The 20,493-nt window shown below is 35.1% G+C and overlaps 1 protein-coding gene across 5 annotated transcripts in view; it reads left to right on the plus strand.

Moving 5' to 3' along the window:
• Positions 1–20,493, plus strand: part of GPC5 (glypican 5) — a 1,343,656-nt gene that overhangs the window by 150,757 nt on the left and 1,172,406 nt on the right. The gene's annotated exons all lie outside the window — the stretch shown is intronic.

Genomic DNA, 20,493 nt, shown 5'->3' on the forward strand with positions numbered 1-20,493 from the left:
AGACTTGATATTCTTTCCTCTCAGATATTTGAATATATAAAATTGTATACTGATACTGTTCTTCTAGTAGCATTATCAGAATAATTTCCTAGTTATATGTTAGAAAAACTAAAATCAGTTTATATTCTTGAACATTGAAAATAAGACTTGGTTACAGATAACCTCCTATGTAGATAAATGTGGCAAGAGTAAGATGAAATGGACTCAAACAAGAAAGCAAGTATTCCAATAAAAAATGAAAATTTGTCTTTCCTCAAAATTTTATTGTGTATATGTGTGTATGTATGTGTGCATATATGTTTTTATATCTATATATCTTTTCCCACTTTGTCACTATTTCTTGCCACTTAGTTTGTCATTTTTATCAAATAGAAATAGCAGGAAACTGATGAAAGTTGTCTCAAAAATTGCAAAAAAAAAATGACACTATCTTCATGGCTAAATATTTACCTTATTTTTTAAATTTAGAAATTTAAAATTGGTAAATATAATGTAAGAAACATTCAAAAATATACATTTTGAGTACAGTTACAACTAAATTCTAATTTGTGATTTTGCTTTCTGGGGCTCATTTGAAGCTAAGTAGCTCAAGAATGCAAACTGGAAATATGGAGACTTGACTTCTAGTCTGTCATGAGCTATGTGACATCACATGAGTCACTTAAACTGTCTGGGCTTTAGTTTCCAAGGTATAAAATAGGATATTATTGAACTTTAACATACTTTGTAATTCTGACAGTCTACGAGGTAGAAGTAAACCAGAGCCAGGTGACTGAAACAATGACAAGTGCCAGAATCAGGTGATACATTAATGAATATACAGGAAACAAAGATGGTTTTCTGGAGTTTGATTCTACAAACCCTAGGGTTTGGCCAATTATTCAAGCCTTGAAATTAAAAGTCTCTTTCAGCAAGAAGTGAGAATAAATATGCAATCAGAAAACAGTTTATCAGAAATAAGAAGAATGTTAGAAAGCTATAGAGATGCCATACCGAGAGGAAGAATTGTCATATGTTCATGCCTACTACTATACAGCAAGCACTAATATCACTTTTGCCTCTCATTTGTCTTGAACAGAAAAGAATTTCTCTCAATACATGAATAAATTACCTGAGTTGTGAAGGTTAAGTAATTTGTCCAGTATCACATTAAATTATAACTTGGATTCTAGCCGTGTTTGTTTGTTTGTTTGTTTGTTTGTTTTTTACCACTACTGACTGCTTATAGCAGTTATTGCCAAGCCTAGTTTGACCCTGGAGTTCTCTGGGTGCAGTTTATTTCATTTTTTAAAAGATTTTATTTATTTATTCATGAGAGACACAGAGAGAGGCAGAGACATAGGCGGAGAGCCTATGCAGAGCCTCCTCTGTAGGGAGCCTGATGCAGGACTCGATCCTGGAACCCCAGGATCACGCCCTGAGCCAAAGGCGTAGATGCCCAACCACTGAGCCACCTGAGAGTCTCTACGTGCAGGTTAAAAATACAGATTGCTAGGCATCGTCTTGAACTACTGGCATCAAAATTCTGGAATGCAGCTGTGGAATTGGTTTTGCTGGAGAGTTCTCCAAACAACTTTGCTGCCAGCCTTGTTTGAGAAAGATGGTAGTCCAAAGTCCCTGCAGAAAACAGGACTGAGGAACAGTAGCTAAATATACTGCAGTCTGTAATATGTGATTACTCAGGCAGGTTTTCTAAAGTTTTATTTTCTAGGAGTATTGTAATTCTATCTATCGCAAGCCCTATAGCCCTTCCTCCTCCAGCTGTTTTACTGCATTGAATTTGTTGGTAAGTATTCAAGAAGTACCCCCCCCCCCCCGCAAAAAATACCATTTCACTTTGTTTCTTTCTTGGAAGAAAGTCTCTTAAATTATAGTATAAAATAGTTTTTAACTGTAATCACATTTACTGAAATAAATGCAGTGTAAACCCCACATGAGTCAGATTCCGTTTGTCCCATGGATTTGAAGCTTCTTGCTAATTGATACTTTCAAAAGTCTTAGTACCACCCATTTAAAGATAGAGCACATTGAAATTGCATTTTTAAAAGAGCTATTTGCAACTGGAAAATAGGGATGTTGAGAATAACAGACCTATCCAAGAAAATACACTTGAGCTAGCTGAGAATTTTTTTTTCCAGAAGAGCACAACATTTTATATGCATGTTAAAACTATACTCACTGGCAGAAAAGTTCCTTTGACTAGGTGTATGATGCTTAATGCAATAGCCTGCAGCTTTTTTGTTCCTCTCTATATGTTAATTGGTCATTCCTTAAAAAGTCTTTTTTTTAGTTTTGATTAAATAGAATATGTATGATGCCAATTTGGTGGCTACAAAATGAGACAGCAGTGACTTTTTCCATTACTAATATTTTGAATAATGGGGCTATTTTCTTTAAGAGTATGCTTATAAGTGGCTATACATTTGAAAAACTATTTTTATACTATATCCATTATGGTTTTCATGCTTCCTAGCTGCCACATTACTTTCAGTGCCAAAAGCAGTTCTAAGAGACTAGAAGGAATGACAACTGAAACAGTGTTAAATAAGATGATTTAAATTTTTTTTTATTTTTATTTATTTATGATAGTCACAGAGAGAGAGAGAGGCGCAGAGACACAGGCAGAGGGAGAAGCAGGCTCCATGCACCGGGAGCCCGATGTTGGATTCGATCCCGGGTCTCCAGGATCGCGCCCTGGGCCAAAGGCAGGCGCCAAACCGCTGCGCCACCCAGGGATCCCAAGATGATTTAAATGTCAATAATTGAATAATTGATGCCACATTTATTCAGTATAAAAACTGATAATGTAAAAATGTCAGTGAAGAAGTAGATATGTCCTGAATTTTGTCATTCAATAATAACATAGGCAAAGTCAGAAGCTAAAAATAGATAGGGAAAAGTATAAGAAACAGAAAGAACTAAAACTACTTAAAATAAGCAAATTTGGGAAAAAGTGCTTCTTGTCTCCGTCAGGTTCCCAGGGGGTAACAGCACTGAGTATGTAGATTTTTGAGGCAACTTTTCAGTTTACAAAGGTGGGTGCCAAATTCAAGGCACCCCCGGATTGCCAAGGCCCTCAGGAATTAGCAATACTGAGAAGACATTACACCTCTGAGTGCATGGTAAAGAGATGTCTTACTGGAGCCTGCTGAGGGCTAGAGTGGGGGTGGGGTGGAAAGGGACCCCTTCTGTTAGAAACCACTGCCATAATGATACATAGCCAGGCCAGAGTATCACAGAAGCCAAGACTAAGCGGAATCTTGCCATTAACTTCCATGGGCAAACTCAACAGGAAGCCACCAAACTCAAAGTTCTAAATGTCTTGAATTTACATATAACTTCCAATGTCACACTTTGCAGATTCACAGTTGATTGCTTTCAGCTTTCAACCTCTTGCATCTGCAGTGGGTTTTTTTTTTTTTTTTTTTTTTTTTTTTGGTTTTGTTTTGTTTTAATTTGCTTGTGAAAAGACCTATTCTGTGTTTTCCTCCTTTTCTTGGGTCTGAATCTTTGCATAGATTCTGTATTACATGTCCTCTCCTGCCCACCTCCCTCCCTCCCCACCGCCTCGCAGCGGGGCTCTCCTACCCAGGCTTCAGTTTCCCAGAAAATAATGTGATCCTTGGTTCTTATCTCTCTTGGCACTATTTGGATTCTTTTGTTAGAAGCTGACTGAAGGGTTGGTTGATGTGATCTTTCTTTTAGTCACTTAGCTGTCAGATAAGGGTTGTGGAAGTAGTTGGATCCTTGGGCAATTAAACTTACGCAAAGATCTACTTGAATTAGAAGCTGTGCTTCTACTACTCCTTTACACCCACAGGCTAGGCTGTGCCTTGGCCATTTTGGAAAGAAGTCCCCTTGGAGAAAAGCCCCGGGGCTTATAGACTTTGTCTTTTGTAAGCTGCTAATACATTTTTCTACTTCCCTGGCTGCTGTTGATGCTTCCGTGTGCACAGCTGACTTCTCATTTACTGTTTTCTCTTTTTCTTCCTCTTATCCTCCATGTACTGTGCCAGAAACTTTCAGATTGTCTGTTCTCTTAGACTCCTTACTATGACAAACTTCTGTTATCATTATGAAACTATGTCCAAAAGAAAAAAAAAAAACCACCTAAACAAACAACCCCCTAACCGACTGATTTAAATCAATGCTCTAAAATGGGCACTTCATGTCTTTTCCATGAACTCATGACACCTTGAACCCTTATATCAACATCTTGGAGGCTACATGTGGTGGGTTAACATGTGTCCACAAATTCTTTGACACTTCTTTCAAAAGTTGGAACTTAATCCTCTTCCCCTGGAGTATGAGCTGGATTTAGTGATTTGTTTCTAAAAAATAAAATGAGGCAGAAATGATAGTATCTGATTTCTGTGTTTAGATCAAAGACAATGTGGCTTTAGCCTTTCTTCCCTCCCTCCCTCTCTCTCTCTCTCTATCTCTCTCGCCTTGGATCATTTACTCTGGGATAAGCCAGCTGCCATGTTACAAGGATGCTTAAGCAGGCCTCAAGGAGAGGTCCCTGTAGCAAGTGACAAGCCTTCTGTTACAGCAGTAAGAAACTGAGGATGACTTCCAGTCACCATGTGAGTGAACCTTTTTGGAAGCAGATCATCTAGTCCAATCAAGCCTTCAAATGACAGCGGCCCTGGCTAGCATTTTAACTGCAGCCTCATGAGACACCATGAACCAGAACCACTTAGCTAAACTACTCCCAAATTCTTGATCCATCAACATTGTGAGATAATAAATATCTGTTGTTTCAGACTAAGAAAACGGAGACATTTTTTATGCAGTACCAGATTAGTAATACAATGAATGTTTTTTGTTTGTTTTGTTTTCCCCAAATTTACTACTCCCATTGTCATTTCATTACCTTCTCTCGACAGAATTGTTACTCATTTCTCAGGACTGTCTTCCTGGAAGAGAAGTTTGGTTCAGATTTCATCACTTGCCTCAAAGATGTTAGTGTGGATTTAACACAGTTCCTACTATATTTTAGGATGATGAAATTTTCTAATTCCCTTTCTTTTTATCCTTTGTTTCTAGAAGGAAAAGTATAGTCTGGTTTTGAGTCTTATACTTCTTTATGTCCTATGCTAATGCTGGATTTCCACTTTTAAAATGTTTCCTAAATTAAGTAATTAATAAATTTGCATTTTGAAGTCTTACTTTTGTAAATAAACAAAACAAAAAAGTTCTCATCTCCTTTTGTAAGTCTCTTAAGATCTTAGGAAGGTCTATGACATTTGCCATTCACTCTCATACCTGTGATTCAACCACATGCTGTGTCTTTGGCCCAGAATTCCTCTCAGCTTAACACTTGCTTTTTTAAAACTTAGCTTGTGTCATCTTATTTATCTGTTCATCATGTCATTTCCCATCCCCTTATTCTTTTGGATGATGATATCATTCTGTACTTTTATTTGCTAATTTGTAAGAGCCTCAGAATTAGAGCACTATAATGCTTTCAAGGTACTTCTTTGGTGATAAGTTTGTGTCATACAAGAGACATAATTTTTCAATTAATGCATTTTAGCATAATTATTTTTTTAAATTTTTATTTATTTATGATAGTCACACACAGAAGAGAGAGAGGCAGAGACACAGGCAGAGGGAGAAGCAGGCTCCATGCACCGGGAGCCCGACATGGGATTCGATCCCGGGTCTCCTGGATCGCGCTCTGGGCCAAAGGCAGGCGCCAAACCACTGTGCCACCCAGGGATCCCCATTTTAGCATAATTAATCTCAATACTTAAGGTTCATGCTTTAAAACTTTTCAGGGCAGAATGTATATAACCAAATAGATTAAAGACCATTCCCCTCTAGAAAATATATAGAAGTAAAAACAGTTACTTTTTCTCAAGGGAAATTTTTACAGCCTTTCCTAGTCTTTGGGAATTTTTTTTTTTCCTTTGGCTTTTATACATGAGATCTAGCCACAGGTATTTTGGCTTTTCTCTTACCTCAAATCTCCTTCTCCACTCTATGCTCTCACCCTCCCCTCTTCCTACTCCCTGACAAGAATGCAGTCATTCTTGTTCTTATAGTCAGAAGCTTGTGAAGGTCTTTTTGCTCTACCTGTATCCATTAATTTATTATATCTGTGAGATGTGTGTGTTCAGATTTTACTATGTAGTATGTGTAATGTCTGTGTGCTCTTAAAAGAGATTTTTAGAGAAAATAGGGTGTAGATACGTAACTAGAGTGAAACACATATAACACCATCTTGGCCCTCTTGGTGTTGGCTCTGGGAACTTGGATTGTTACTGTGGTTTCTACATTTTGTTTTTCACTCTGAATCTGACTTTCTGCCAGGACTGACTCATCTCCCTTCCATCTTAGATCTTGATTCATCTTAGATCTTACTGTGGTCTCTCTGACTTTACTTATAATGTTGGATTGGTGTACAGGTCTCTTTTACAGCTTTTGCTATTGCTTGTGTCATAACTAATTTCTGTGGAGGGTATATATTCATTCACATATTTTATAATTGCATATTTATTTGCAGCGTTAGTCCACTTTTATTTAAAATGTTTATAATTTCAATTCTGCACAGTTTGTGAGGCTATTGTGCTCTAAAATGATTACATTATCTGTAGAATATTGACAATTTCAATATGACAACCTCTCAATAACTAGCTTAATATGAAGAAAAATTTAAAATCTCATACACGTGTGTGCATGCACGTACTTCCCAACAAACATACACGAGGGACTGGATGAATTAGACTAATCTTTACTGAGAAGAATTAGCAAATCTCAAAAACCTACACAAGCATTTGCTTGAAGGCATCAGAGAAGTAGCATGTAAATAATTATAGGGCCAAATTCCAAGAGAAAAATGAAACCCATAATGATAAGCTTGGCTTACAGAGGCTTTTCCCCTGTGTGTCCAGATTTTGGAAGAGGCAATTGAGAGGCAGAGATTTTGACAGATTCACAGTGCTAGGAGAACAAAAGTTGGAAGTTAGGACTTGCCAAGGCAGGCGTTTGGACTCCAAAGTCTATACTCTAGGAATAAGCTTATAGCAGAAAATATTGTCCCTTAAAAGGTTGTAAACCAAGCATTGAGTAATCTCAATTTCTGATTATATGAAGGTGATATAGGCTTCCCATAGTCTTAGAAAACTCCAAAAATCAAAAGAAAGTATTCTTGGCAGAAAGATAATGTTATCTGAGGCTCCAAATTATGTCTTTAATATTCCAAATAAAATATTTGGCACTGAAACAAAAACAGTTATACGAGAAGACAGAGAAACAGGATAGAACACCAAAGAAACAGGTTCACAGAACTTTCAGATAATGACTATATCAAACACAGACGTATGGAAAAAATGATGTGTCTGATTTTCAGGAAAACGGCAGGAAAGATTCAAATTCTAGGCAGAAGCATGTGGAATGTAAAAAAGAAACAGATGAGGGATTTCATTTCATTTCATTTCATTTATTTATTTATTTTTATAAATAGGAAATTTTAGACTGAAAAATAAAATAACCAAATGAAGACTGATGGATGAGTTTAACAGCTGATTTGAGGAAGCTGAAGGAGTTAGTACATTGTAATATCTGTTAAAACAAAATACTCAGATAAAAGGATCGGAAATATAAAATGTCTAGTAGGAATCTTGAGAGAGAGCAGAGAGAAAGGGTAGAAACAATACACAAAAGGCCAAGAGTTGAGAAATTTTGCCAAAGGATGAGAAACATCAGAGTATAAATGAACCCCAAGTGTAATAAGTAAAAAGAAAATCATATCTAGCCTATCAGAGTAAAAATGATGAAAACCAAAGACAAAGAAATAAAGTCCTAAAAATGGCCAAGGGAAACCATTTAGAACATTTAAGGGGGCAGAGATAAGATCACCAGTTAGCCAGATGTCAGCAGAAAAAGATAGAAACCAGTAGACAATGAAATGTTAATGGAATAAGTGAAAATAACTATAAACCTAGAATTCTATACACACCAAAAATATCCCCCAAGATGAAACATTGCTGTATTTTTTAGACAAGTAAGAGACATTGTCATCAGTAAACTTGACGTCAAAAATAGGTCAGTTCTTTAGGCAGAAAGAAAAATGATCACCTATAGAAACTAAGAAATGGAAGAAGAACTGAGGCACCATAAAAACCTTAAGTATATGGATAAATTTAAAATAATACTTTGTAGAAAAATATCATAGCAGGCCTGATACTGCAATTTTTAGTACTGCTTGCAAGACTGGCCTCTGGCTGGCCTCTGGGAACTTGGCTGGTAACTAACTGATATAAAACTTTCTGAAATTATAACGGTTCACTATTCCTAGGATATTTGTACAAACCACGCAGTTTATGCTGAATATCTCATTTCCTTAAAAGAGATTAGAAATTTGGCACCAGCTCAGCAGAGGGTGCTTATGTGATCAGCTCTTAAGAAGCCAATCAAAACAGCCCCATTACAAAGTTTGGGCAGAGTCTCCAGTGGCTTTCCCTAAGTAGACAATGCTCACATGTTGCTGCAATTTTATTGTTGAGGGAAAAGTATACTCTATGTAACAATCTCTCTTTTTTTAAAAATTTATTTATTTATTCATGAGAGACACAGAGAGAGAGGCACAGACATGGGCAGAGGGAGAAGCAGGCTCCATGCAGGGAGCCTAATGTGGGACTGGATTCCAGGTCTCCAAGATCACACCCTGGGCTGAAGGCGGCGCTAAACCGCTGAACCACCCGGGCTGCCCCTATGTAACAATGTCTTATGGAAGGGAGAAGAGTCTAAGGAAATCTGCACATGAATTCCTTCAGATCCTGCCTGCTTCTTTTACATTATAATCCAGATGCATGTACTTATTACATAGACCTTATAAATCTTTGCTGTGAGTACAAACTATATGCTGAGTCCCTGTGTGCTTTTAGTTAATCTCCATATGTAAGGGTGATCCTGGGGACTCCTGACACAAACACCATCATTACAGTAATAGTGAAAATGCCCTGTGGGGTTTAAAACATATATAGTACTAAAATATACAATAGTAGCATCTAAGGAATGATTAGTAGCATCTAAGAAAGACATAGAAGCATTCTGGGATCATTTACTATTTAGAAAAGGATAATATTGTCTTCAGATTAGACTTCTCTAGGTCAAGAATGCCTATTTGAAGTTTTAGGATAACAACTAAAAGGATAATAAAAGAATGAGTAACTACCAAGAAAATATAAGGAAAATGGCATAGTAAAAAAACAATCAATAAAAAATGTCAGGTATGAAAGGAAATAAAACATAAGAAAGGTAGAACAAGCAGCTAATAATAAATTCAACTAAAGTCACGTATCTCATAAGTGAGTTAATGTTAAATACATTAAGTACTCAAAATAAAAGTCACGGATGTAAGACTGGAAAAGAAAACTAAATATATGCTGCTTATAAGAGACAACCTAAAATGAAAGAATCTAGAAAAATTAACAAGTAAAAAGGATAGAAAAAGTATATAATGCAAAGACCTAAAAATAAACAAATAAAACTAATGAAAACATAAAGCACACCAACCCATCACAGTATGGCAATATTAATATTTGAAAAGTCTTTAAGGCATAAAGCATTACTAAAACCAAAAAGGAACATGTTACAGTGATTGAATTGAATTTCAATTTACAGTGAAGAACAGTGTTGGATTTGTAGACGCTCATTGGCATAGTTTTTTAAAAATATGAAACAAAAGCAACTTCTTGAAGAAGATGAAAATAAATTAGTAAGAATACAGTAAACTTAAATGATGTGATTAACAATTTGGAAGATATACCTAAGACATTGCTCACAACTTTATAATATGGCATTCATTTAAAGTGCACACAGGCATTTATAAAATGTGACCATATTCTGGACTCTAACATGAGTTTGAACAAAATTAAAAAGATTATTTTCTTCACTAAAGAATTAAATCAGAATAAATAATATTGTGATAGCATAAAAGTCCCTTAGGTTTGGAAATTAAAATATACTTTTAGGTAGGGAAAATATTTTTAATTGAATAATAAAGGAAAAGAGAAAATATCAAATATTTTGGATGCAGAGGAGAATTCAGAGTGATAAATGAATTTCTTACAAGTAAAGAAAAATGGAAAATCAATGATTTTGTCCATCTCCAATAAAATAGAAGAAAATAAATAATGGTAACAACAGAAAAAATAAAAAGCAAAATAGAAAATAACCAAAATAAAGAGCTAGTATTTGACAACTCTAATAAAAATAACACCCTCCTTTCCCCCAGCTACACTGAGCACAGAAAGACCAGAAATTAAACAATTTACTCAGGAGAGAAATAAGGGATATATATACATATGGTCATAATACACAAAAACTAGGTAGTGTTTTCAGTAATCTAAGTTTGATTTCCCACCAGAAAATCATGCAATATAATTTCTCACTTTAAGAGACCAAAGAGGGGGAAAAAAATCACAGGATCATCTTTATACATGCAGAAGTGGGTTTGATAATATTTAACATACATTAATGGTAAAAGTAGTATCTATAAATAGAACTGAATTTGATAAAGGTATAGAGAAAACCTTATGGCAAGCATCACACTTAGTAATAAAATGCTGATAATGTTTCTCTTACATTCCAAAGGCTACAGTGAATGGCAATATGAAGTTAAACATATGCAATAATATTAATATATGCTGTTTGAGTCAGAATAACAGTATTTGGGGCAGAAAGAGGGTTTATATCAGGAGGTCATAAATAGAGCTTCTGGGATTCTGGTAACACTCTTTCTATGAGTGCTAATGCTGGGCTGTACACTATTGTGTATGAGTTGTATATGTATACATATATATATTTATATTTATATGTGTGTGTGTATATATACATATATATGTGTGTGTGTATATATACATACACACATTTTTTTTTGAGAGAGAGAGAGAAAGGCGAAGAGAGCATGCACACACAAGTGAGATGGAGAGAGGTAGAAGGAGAAGGGGAGAGAGAGAATATTAAGCAGGCTCTTTTCCTAGCACAGAGCTCAGTGACTCAAGACTTGATCTCAGGACCCTGAGATCATGACCTGAGCCAAAACCAAGAGTCAGATGCTTAACAGACTGAAGCACTCAGGCACCCCTGTATGTGTTATATTTTTGAAAGTTAAAGAGACCACATACAGAATTCAGAGTTGAGCTCTGTCTATTCATTTCTCTATATATTCTGAGGTTATTATTTCTTTTAAATATTTTTAATATTTATTATTTTTATTTAAAGATTACTTTGAAAAAATAAAGATTACTTTGTCATATTAATATGTTAGAACATGAAAACCTAAAGTAAATTTTGAAAAAAAAAAGTTATATTCTTCTTTAAAAAAATCTTATCCAAGATTGCTTCTATTGTCTTTCCTTCAAGCTTAAATTAATTGTGTGGTTCTGTTTTAAATATGATAGACAAACTGTTTCCTGGCTTATAATAGAGCCTACTTTTATTTAGACATGACTTTTGATCAGTTTGATGTCTTTTAAAGGAGATATTTGGTAGATACATAATCTTACGAATAAAAATGGAAATGAATTCAAGGGAACACACTAGGCATATTAGCTATGTAGAAAGAAACTCTGATAGCACCAACTATTTTTGCACTTTGAGTGCAAAACTGGTGTCTCAAATAGTGACATGCTGAAATCATAGAGGTCTCAGAAATTTACAATATGTTTCAACATAATTTTCACAAGAGATTTGATTTTCAAGCTTCTGCAATAATGTCTGCTTACTGGTAACTCATTGTTCTACTAAACAACTCCAATTTCTTGTCTTCCTTAATATTTTAAGATGGTCTGTTGATGTGTTCATAACTAAAAAGGTTGGCAATTAACATTTTAGGCCCCTATAGTGTTATTTGAAAGTGAAATGAGTTATTTACAGATAGACCTTGCTTCAGGGTCATTTAATACACAAAGTATAAATATACAACAAAACTGAGGATCACTTTTTTGAGTGTCTTCTCATACACAGTAGAGTTTCTTAGCATCTGCTTAAAATGTCTAATTGTGCATTTTTTCAAGAGCATATTTATGCCTAAAACAATAATAGTACAATAAACAGCGATAGTAAGGCACATTTGGATTGATCTCATTAAAACATTAGAGATCATTTGAAAATTATCTCTATAAAACACCTTCTTGGAGTGCCTGAGTGGCTCAGTAGGTTAAATGTCTGATTTTTGATTTTGACTAAGGTCATAATCTCAGGATTGTGGAATCAAACCCCACATCTGCTCTGTACGCATCCTTCCTTTCTTTCTTTCTTCCTTCTTTTTCTTTTTCTTTTTCTCTTTTTTTTCTTTCTTTCTTTTTCTTTCTTTTCTTTCTTCTTTCTTTCTTTCTTTCTTTCTTTCTTTCTTTCTTTCTTTCTTTCTTTCTTTCTTTCTTTCTTTCTTTCTTTCTTTCTTTCTTTCTTTCCTTCCTTCCTTCCTTCCTTCCTTCCTTCCTTCCTTCCTTCCTTCCTTTCTTCTCTTTCTTCTTTTCTTCTCTTTCTTCTTTTCTTTCTTTTTTTCTTTCTTTCTTTTTAAGATTTTATTTATTTATTTATGAGAGACACAGAAAGAGAAGCAGAGACATGGGCAGAGGGAGAAGTGGGTTCCTCGCAGGAAGCCCGATGTGAGACTGGATCCCCAGACCCGGGATCAAGACCCGAGCCGAAGGCAGATGCTCAACTGCTGAGCCACCCAGGCGTCCCTCATCTTAAAACATCTTTAAAAACAAAAACAAAAAACAGAAAACAAAACCCCGCCAAATCCCCATCTTCTTATTTAAGAAAATAAACAGCACATCAAAATAGTTTGTCTGAGGGACTGTCCTTTGTATTCAACCTCCAAATCAGTCTCCCTTGCTTCCTTCCTTCCTTCTTCCCACATTTAGTCATTCAGCAGATACTTCTCTTGTGGCTTCTTCCTTATCTGCCTCTTTTATGAAACATTTTATAGACTCTTATAGCACTCACTTATCTTCCTACTTTAATCATGATATCACTTGCTTTTTGAAATGTCATCATTTTATTATTTGATTATTTTTTATGAAGGTTTTTTTTTTCCTAATGAGATGATAAATTTCTGAAAGCAGGACCTCCTTTTTCTTGTTTTCTCACATGTCAAGGAACACAGACTACACTCAAGGCTTCATCAAATAGAGTTGTATGGCTAAATATTGAAGCTTGTATGAGTTAAGTCCAACACTTTTGGGAGATTACTGTTTACACAATTTCTCCTGCATTGTGTATTATCCTTGCCATATTGCTATTAAAGTAATGAGATTTCTGGTTCAGTGCTCACAATATGGAACCTCACAATAGGAAATTGTAAAGAACAGCTTCAAATCAGCTTCAATACTGGTTGCACATTCAAACCAATACAGATATACTCTGGTGCCTTACACAGCATGTATTTGCAAGGCTAATCCACTGGTGGATACTAATAACACTGGTGTAATCTTCCTTTTATTGAGAGATGGAGAAACATCTCATCCAGCAGTGCCTTGCATTTCTAGAGTGGCTAGTGCTAATCATGCATCAAAAATCCACTCTTACAGCCATGGTAAATATTCTTACACTTCACATTTGATGTGATCTTTAAGGATTAACTTTCTCACTTTTGACATGTCAGCCTGGCTATGTGTAGGAATATAGGATTGTTCTGAAGGGCATACTAGTTAAGAACAAGTTTCTGGAGTCACACTGTTCAATATTGACTGTGGCCTTAGGAAAGTTTCTTAACTTCTCTGAGTCTCATTTTCCATCTCTAAATGGAGATAATGATAGTGCCTTTTTTAGTGGGAGAGTTGGGACAAATTGAGATGATAACCTTATGCAGTTTCCTTCTCCCTCCACAGGACAGGTACATATGTACTCCTATACCGTGCAGAAAGAGAAAATAGGTGAGAACGCTCTAACTTTTAAAATTCTGCCTTTGGGTGGCTGAGTGGCTCAGTTGGTAAGCGTCCAACTCTTGATTCCGGCTCAGGTCATGGTCTCAGGGGCATGCACTCAGTGTAGAGTCTGCTTGGGATTCTCCAGCTCCCTCTGGCCCTCCCCACTGCATACACTCTCTTTTTCTCTCCAAAATAAATAAATAAATCTAAAAAAAATTCTTTCTCAAAAATGTGAATTTATGATGTGAATCTTCACCCATTCTTTCTTCCTTCATTTCACCTCCAAACATGAGGATGCCTCTTCCTTCACAAGTCAAAAGCTCGACCTGTACTTGTGATCTCTTCCCCTTAGCATTCATCACCTTCTTGTATTCTCCATCCCTCGTTTTGCTGTATTTTCAATTTCTCTTCTTCCACTTTGTCTCTTTTCAGCCTCCAAAATATGTTTGACATTGCATTGACCTCTGACAGCCATTTAAACTGCTGCTTCATTGTTTCATCCCCTTTCCACCAAACCTAGAACAATTTTACTCTCTATGGGTTTTATCAACTTTTCCACTAGTTAATACATTAATATTAATAATACAAATTTATTATAGATGGGATGAATAGACATTTTTTTCATTACCTCTTCAGCTCACCAGTCTGTTTTCTATGCCCTCTTTACTGAACTGGCCCCATCAGAGATCACTGGTGACCATTAGGGGATCCTATTTTCCAGCTGGCTGACTTCTGTGCAGTGTTTGATCCTTGACCATCTCTCCCTATGGAGAGATAGGGAGACTATTGATAGCTCCTCAGTGGCTTCTTTCTCAATTTTAGTTTTTATAATAGCACTTTTCCAATCCTCCTACCTTTTTAAAAGTTACTTCTTGTGACTCTTATTTCTCCTCTTTAATTGTGTTTTATATTTTCAGGGTTTTATCTTTATCTTTCTTGGTCTTTATGTTCTCTCTTTCTCTTTCTCTCAGTAGTGTCTTGTAATTATAAACTTTTACCACTTACCAATGTACCAGTGATTTTACAGTCTCTATTTCTAGATCAGATCATCTATATGCAGCTCCAAATGCAACATAAAAGCAGGCCACTGTATGTCCCATAAGTACCTCAAAATAAGCATCCCCAAGATGTCAGATCCATCTTTTTCCCTCCATTCTACTGCTCTAGACCAGGCCTTCATCCTCTCTCATTTGGACCATTGCAGTCATCTCTAAGTTAATCTCACTATTTCACATAGTGAGAAGGGCTAATAAGGAAAGGCCTGTAAATGCATGACTGATAATTCCTTTACAATTTCTCTATTGTGCAGAAAGTTACTGGCTAGTACAAATTTTCAAGGAGACCAGAGTATAATTTCAGTCCCTTTCTCTTACACTCAGCTTCATTATCTTGGATTCATTGAAGTTTGTAAGCTGCTTTACACACTGCTTTACACACATCTATATGTCAGATCCAGGCATATAGAGGCCTTGTGGCTAGGAATATTGTATTAGGCACTTTATGTAAGTTGAAGTTTTAAGTCAGTATTTCATGATTAGATTCCAAGATGTGAAGATCCAAATTATTTCTTCAATGAATATTAGAAATATTTCTATATTTTTCCTTGCTAAGTTTTATGACAGTTCATGAACATCCTCTGTGGAGAGGTTATGTGAAATATTCTTCAGTTCTTGGGGTCTAATAATTTAGTTATTTTGTGATATAAATTATATTAAAATTTTTTAAACTTCATTTTTAAAAGTATTATATGAGATGCTCTTGAATTTGTGTAATTTATGTATACCTTACTAATTTCAATATTTTGTCTAGTAAACATATATATTTGACCCTTAATATCTCAAACTACTATTTATTTATGTGAGTCATGGATGCATTTAGAAAAGGAGAAGAAAAATCACTGATTAGAAACTTGGATTATCAAATAAATATAAAATGTCAAGTAATATTTCTGAAATATTTGAAAATATTTCATTTACTATTTTTCCTATTATAGATGATCTCTAGAAATGTGTATTGATTAGAAAGTCTTGGAGTTGTTCTTATCTTAGTCCATCTGGGCCGCAAGAAGAACTATTAAAGACTAGGCAGCTTATAAACAACAGGAATTTATTTCTCACAGTTCTTGAGGCTGGTAAGTCCAAGATCAAGGTATTCGCAGACCCTGTGTCATGTGTGAGACCACTTTCTGGTCATAAATGGTGCCTTATGTTTTCACATGGTGGAAGTGGCTAGAGATTTCTCTGGGACCTCTTTTATAAGGGCCCTCATCTTACTCATGATGGCTCTGCCCTAATGCTGTAATCATTTCCCAAAAGCTTCCCCTTCAGATATTACTACATTGGGGATTACGTTTCAACATATGAATTTGGGGGGGGGCTCAAACATTCAGACCACAGTAATTTTTCTTAAAACATTTGATTATTCATTTATTAACAATTTATATATCTAACTGAAAAATGAGGGTATATAGCATGTTTTCTATATTTTATCTTAAGGAAATGAATGTTCATGGCTGTATAGTTTTTCTGTTTCCTTATGTCACAGCATAAGGATGTAACATGGGGATGTAACATAAGGATGTAACATAACCCAATGTAACATGGTTATTTGGGTTCCATTCACCTACCATTTTTAAGCATAGAGTTTATCATGGTATATTATCCTGTCCTCTCTATAGTGTTTTCACAAATTTAATAGCAGTCCTCCATAGTAAATTAACTAAAAATTATTGTTTTCTAAAGAACAGTGAAATTTTAGAATGAAAATGCTGTTTGTCAGCATTTCTATGCTATTTGCAAGAAGACATGTATTTATTTATAAAATAATTATAATCATTTTATTAGGAACATAAGCATTATTACAATGATGCAATAATTAATCTCCTTAATTTAAAAAACATATCCAAGTTCTATTTTAAATAGAATATATGTATTTATAGTTAAACATATATATATTTAATATATATGTTTCTAGAACAATGATTTGTACTCTAAAACTTTCTTTTTAAAAAATTTAAATTCAGTTAGCCAATGTATAGTACATCATTATTTTCAGATATACTGTTCAATAATTCATCAGTTGCATAGAACACTCAGTGCTCATCACATCACATGCCCTTCTTAATGCCTATCACTCAATTACTCCATCCCACTGCCCACCTTCCCTCTAGCAACCTTCAGTTGTTTCCTATTGTTAAGAGTCTCTCATGGTTTTTCTTTCTCTGATTACTTCCTATTTAGTTTTCCTTCCCTTTCCCTATGATCCTCTGCACTGTTTCTCATATTCCACATATGAGTGAAACCATATGATAATTGTCCTTCTCTTATTGACTTATTTCACTCAGCAAATACCCTCCAGTTCTATCTGCATCAGTGTAAATTTTAAGTATTCATCCTTTTTGATGGCTAATATTCCAGTGTGTGTGTGTGTGTGTGTGTGTGTGTGTGTGTGTGTATGTACATCACATCTTCTTTATCCATTAATTTGTCCTTGAACATCTTGGCTCTTTCTGTAATTTGGCTGTATGGACACTGCTGCCATAAACTTTGGGGTACAGGCATCCCTTCGGATCACTACATTTGTATATTTGGGGTAAATACCTACTAGTGCAATTGCTGGGTCATAGGGTAGCTCTATTTTTAACTTCTTGAGGAACCTCCATACTTTTTTCCAGAGTGGCTACACCAGCTTGCATTCCCACCAACAGTGTGAGAGGGTTCCCCTTTCTCTGCATTCTCACCAACATTTGTTGTTTCCTGTCTTGTTAATTTTAGCCATTCTGACTGGTGTAAACTGGTATCTCATTGTGGTTTTGATTTGTTTATGCTAAGTGATGTGGAGCATTTTTTCACATCTGTTGGCTGTTTGTATATCTTCTTTGGAGAAATGTCTGCTCATGAATTCTCATTTTTTGCCTGGATTATTTGTTTTTCAGGTGTTGAATTTAATAATCTCTTTATAGATTTTTAGATACTAGCCCTTTATCTGATGTGTCATTTGCAAATATCTTCTCCCATTCTGTAGGTTGGTTGCCTTTTGGTTTTGTTGACTGTTTCCTTTGCTGTGCAGGAAGTTTTCATCTTGACGAAGTCCAAATAGTTCATTTTTGCTTTTGTTTCCCTTGCCTTTGGAGATGTGTCTAGCAAGAAGTTGCTGTGACTGAGGTCAAAGAGGTTGCTTCCAGTGTTCTCCTCAAGGATTTTGATGGATACCCGTCTCACATTTAGGTCTTTCATCCATTTTGAGTTGATCTTTGTGTATGGTCTGAGAAAATGGTCCAGTTTGTTTCTTCTGCATATAGATGTCCAATTTTCTCAACACCATTTGTTGAAGAGACTGTCCTTTATCCATTGGATAGTCTTTGCTGCTTTGTCAAAGATTAGTTGACCATAGAGTTGAGGGCCCATTTCTGGGTTCTCTATTCTGTTTTTGTGCCATGTACTCTAAAGCTTTCATTTTGTATGATGTGTACTCTAAAACTTTCAGTTTTATCTACAAAATGATGTAATTTGATTACATTAGAAACAAAAATTCTGTGTTTATGCATTTTGTCCTATGCTAGTTATGAAATTTTTAGGACAGCATAACAAAGGTACAGTTCTATAGTTTTTCTTTCTTTTGAAAAATGATAGATTAAAAAGATGTTACATAAAATGTTAATATGAACATGTTAATATAAATGTTTTAAGAACATTTATGTAGGTTCTTTTTAACTGATGTTTTGAGGGTTTGATATTTTATAGTTTAACATTCTATCATTCAATGGGAAACAAAATTCTACCTCACAGTGGCCTGCCTTTTGATATTTTTTTTCTCAGTGGTGCTTTTTTAATATGTCATCTTTTGTTTGCCTATTTTTGGACTCTGAACTGTAAGTATAATAAATTTTTGTCTATGATTTTTAGGTTTCTTAAATTCTGGACCTGAACATGAGTAATACAAAATAGTTGGTAGAACAAACTGATCCTAATGTTTATTTGGAGAGTCAAAAGACACAGAAGAGCCAGCAACAATATAATTGGAGAACTGACAGTACCTAACCTCAAGTCTTACTATAAAACTATAGTGACCAAGACAGGATAGTGTTGGTGAAAGAATAGGCAGATAGATGAATGGCACAAAATAAAGAGTCCTGAAATAAATCCACAAAAATATCATGAACTGATCTTTGACAAAGGAGCAGAGACAATCAATGGAACAAAAATAGTCTTTTCAACAAATCGTGCTGGAACAACTGGCTATCTAGATGCAAAAAAAAAAAAAAAGTGAATCTAGATATAGACAGTATACTTTTCACAAAAAGTTAACTTGAAATGGATCATACACCTAGGTGTAAAATGCAAAACTAAAACTCCTAGAAGGTAACATAGGAGAAAATCTACATGATCTTGGATGTGGTGATGACTTGTTACATGAAACTCTGAAGGCATCATCTGTGAAGGAAATAATTGAAAAGCTATATCTCATTAAAATTGAAATTTTTTTCTCTGCAGACAAGGTGAAGAGAATGAGAAAACAAGCCACAAACTGGGAGAATATATTTGTGTGAGACACATCTGATAAAGGACTATTATCCAAAATATACAAAGAACACCTAAAAATCAACAATGAGAAAACAAAAAAATTGATTTAAAAATGGACCAAGGACTTAACAGACACTTCACCAAAGAAGATATACAGATGGCAAAAAGTGTTTGAAAAGATTCTCCACATCATATGTCCTCAGAGAAATGCAAATTTAAAAAACAATAAGATAATATTATATATCTTTTAGAATGGCCAAAATTTGAAACAGTGACAACACCAAATGCTCATAGAGGATGTGGAATAACAGGAGATCTCATAACTGCTTGTGGGGATGCAAAATCATACAACTACTCTGGAAAACAGGTGGTTTTACATAAAACTAAATATACTCTTGTAATATGATTCAACAGTCATGCTGCTTGGTATTTTCCTAAAAGAGTTGAAAAACTTATGTTCACATAAAACCTGCTCCTGGATATTTATAGCAGCTTAATTTCAATTGCCCAAACTTGGAAGTAACCATGATGTCCTTCAGTAGGTAGGTGAAATAAACTGTGGTACATTCAGACAGTGGTATATTATTCACCAGTAAAAAGAAATGTGTGATCAAGCCATGACAAGGTGTGGAGAAATCTTAAATACATATTACTAAGTGAAAGAAGCCAAACGGAAAAGGCTATGTACTCTATAATTCCTATGATATGATATTCAGGTAAAGGCAAAACTATGGAGATTGTGTAAAGATTACTGGTTACCAGGGGTGAGGGCAGGAGAGAGATGAGGAGGTGGAATGTAGAGAACTTTTAGAACAGTGAAAATACTCTGTATGATACTGTAATGATGAATTCTATCCATATACATTTGTCGAAGTGTGTAAAATGTCAAGGGTGAACAAGGGTGAACCCTAAGAAGGATTATGGACTTTGGGTGATTATGATTCGTCAGTATAGGTTCATCATTTTTAGTAATGTCCCATCTGGTGACGATATAGGTAACAGGAATAATGCATGTAGGAGGGGCAGCAGGTCAAAGGGAAGTCTCTGTGCATTCCTTTCCATTTTGCTGTGAACCTACACTA

This window comes from Canis lupus, chromosome 22 (genome assembly GCF_011100685.1).
Source record: "Canis lupus familiaris isolate Mischka breed German Shepherd chromosome 22, alternate assembly UU_Cfam_GSD_1.0, whole genome shotgun sequence".
Taxonomy (NCBI): Eukaryota; Metazoa; Chordata; class Mammalia; order Carnivora; family Canidae; genus Canis; species Canis lupus.